This window comes from Sapajus apella, unplaced genomic scaffold (genome assembly GCF_009761245.1).
Source record: "Sapajus apella isolate SASKATOON/1434 unplaced genomic scaffold, GSC_monkey_1.0 scaffold1, whole genome shotgun sequence".
Lineage (NCBI taxonomy): Eukaryota > Metazoa > Chordata > Mammalia > Primates > Cebidae > Sapajus > Sapajus apella.
In genome coordinates this window covers 29,773,742-29,776,565 of record NW_022436941.1, presented here as the reverse complement: position 1 = coordinate 29,776,565, position 2,824 = coordinate 29,773,742, and the positions used below count along the sequence as shown (strand labels likewise).

Below are 2,824 nucleotides of genomic sequence, written 5' to 3'. Positions count from 1 at the left end.
ACAAACAAACAAACAAAATTTGAAGCAACAAAACAAAAACTAGTACCAATCACTTTTTTGGCAATACACAATTACTCAAAATTAACTAGTACTGGGAGGGGGAGTGGTGGCCATAACTATGGGCCTTGTCTCACACAAGTGCATGTGGGTAAGTGCAGGGCATTTGTCATTATTGCAAAAAATGAATTTTAATTTTTAATCTTTAGCTTGATTTAAACAGTGCTTTTAGTATGATGCCAACACCAGCTGTGCAGAAAGAGGTCTGGAGAGATGTTCATAGCAGCACACACCTATGGCTCCTCTTCAGTTCTGGAGGCTACAGGGCAGCTAATATTGCTTTGTCAGATACATTCTTTAGGCCTTTCTGTGTAAGTGCAAAACACTGCACATACTTGACAGCCTTCAGGTCATGGGCCAGCTTTTCAGCAGTCTCTGGAGTGACAGGTTTCTGTTTGCTCTTGGCAAGTTTCTCAATAGTAGAGGGGTCATCTGAGATTAATTGGGGTCCCAACAAGCAAGAATGGAGTCTTTGGACAGTGGTGAGTTATCTTAGGCACCTACTTTTCTTTCACATTTTCAAATGAAGGTGAAGAGACCACTGAAAAACAGACTAGAAATACATGGCTGTGGATAACTCAGCAGTTGTAATCTGTCATAATCCTCTTGCCCAGCAGAATCAAAAAGTCCAAGAGTATATCGTTCCTCACCAATAATAACTGTGACTGCATAGTTGTCAAAAACAGTTGGGACATATTCTGACGGAAATTTGTTGTGTAGGATATCAGGAGACATGTTTTACCAGCAGCACCATTGCCCACAACACACTTAATTGTTTGCATTTCTGAAATAGTTTTGTATCCACTTTAAAGATTTCAAATCTGATGTTGACCTCAGCTTCTCCAATGGGGCATTGCAATAGTAATTATTAATATTACTTTTAACCTGAAAGACATTTTTCCTACAATTACCAAGCTCATATGACCACATGTGCCTTCCAAATCTACTTGGAACAAAGGCATCAGAGCCGCATGCCACTCCCTGCAAGGGGAGAATACTAGAGCCCTCTGCCATCTTCCTCCAGATTTTTTCCCCTCTGCAAATCTGACTCCAGAAGAGAGAGAATTAGAGTGTCTTCAAAGAGGTTGGTACCAATCTTCTCCTGGCACTCATATTGTTGACATCCAGGCAGCTGCTAAACTGGCCCCATATCTAACCAAAACAAGCCAGGGAACTAGGGAGAAGCAATCTGCGGAAAATAAACAGGTTTTACTAAGAGGAACAGTCAATTTACTATAACCAAGGAAAGGACTCCTGGTAGGTTGCTGCTTGCTTCAAAAATCCTTTAGAAACCTTTCTTCCTACAAACATTTGCCATGAAATATGGGCTAGTGAAGAAGTAGTGGATGAAGAATGGGGTATGCTGAGTTCTCTCTTGGGACTGGAACCCACTGGCACTACGATCTCATTTTCCCTCTCTTGGCTGACACTACAGTTTCTTCATCTGGAGCAAAAGATCTTGGATGAGATTTTCCTGGAACCTTCTTTATAGCCTTGGCTTTATCTTAAAAAAATGTTTTGAAATCTGGCACTAGACAAGGATGCCCTCTCTCACCACTCCTATTCAATATAGTATTGTAAGTTCTAGCCAGAGCAATCAGGCAAGAAAAAGAAATAAAGCGTATTCAATTAGGAAAGGAGGAAGTCAAATTGTCTCTATTTGCAGGCAACATGATTGTATATTTAGAAGACCCCATCGTCTCAGCCCCAAATCTCTTGAAACTGATAAGCAACTTCAGCAAAGTCTCAGGATACAAAATCAATGTGCAAAAATCACAAGCTTTCCTATACACAAATAACAGACTTAAAGAGAGCCAAATCAAGAACAAACTGCCATTCACAATTGCTGCAAAGATAATAAAATACCTAGCAATACAACTATCAAAGAATGTAAAGAACCTCTTCAAGGAGAACTACAAACCTCTGCTCAATGAAATAAGAGAGGACACAAACAGATGGAGAAACATTCCATGTTCATGGTTAGGAAGAATCAATATCGTGAAAATGGCCATACTGCCCAAAGTAATTTACACATTCAACGCTATCCCCATCAAGCTACCAATGACCTCCTTCACAGAACTGGAAAAAAACACCTTAAACTTCATAAGAAACCAAAAGAGAGCCCATGTAGCCAAGTCAATTCTAAGCAAAAAGAACAAAGCTGGAGGCACCACACTACCTGACTTCAAACTATACTACAAGGCTAGTGATCAAAACAGCACGGTACTGGTACCAAAACAGAGATATAGACTAATGAAACAGAACAGAGGCCTTGGAGGCAACGCCACACATCTACAACCATCTGATCTTTGACAAACCTGACAAAAACAAGCAACAGGGAAAGGATTTCCTGTTTAATAAATTGTGTTGGGAAAACTGGCTAGCCATTGTGCAGAAAGAAGAAATTGGAACCCTTCCTGACACCTTACATTAAAATTAACTCCAGACGAATTAAAGACTTAAACATAAGAACTAACACCATAAAAACCCTAGAAGAAAATCTAGGCAAAACCATCAGGACAGAGGCATAAGCAAGGACTTCATGACTAAAACACCAAAAGCATTGGCAACAAAAGCCAAAATAGACAAATGGGACCTAATCAAACTCCAGAGCTTTTGCACAGCAAAAGAAACAGTCGTTAGAGTGAATCGGCAACCAGCAGAATGGGAAAAAATGTTTGCAATCTACCCATCTGACAAAGGGCTGATATCCAGGATCTACAAAGAACTAAAACAGATTTACAAGAAAAAAACAAACAAATCCATC

The 2,824-nt window shown here is 39.9% G+C and overlaps 1 pseudogene; it reads right to left on the bottom strand.

The window, feature by feature from the left end:
- Window positions 1-274: 274 nt before the first annotated feature.
- LOC116560696 lies at window positions 275-906 on the bottom strand (annotated as a pseudogene).
- Window positions 907-2,824: the final 1,918 nt, after the last annotated feature.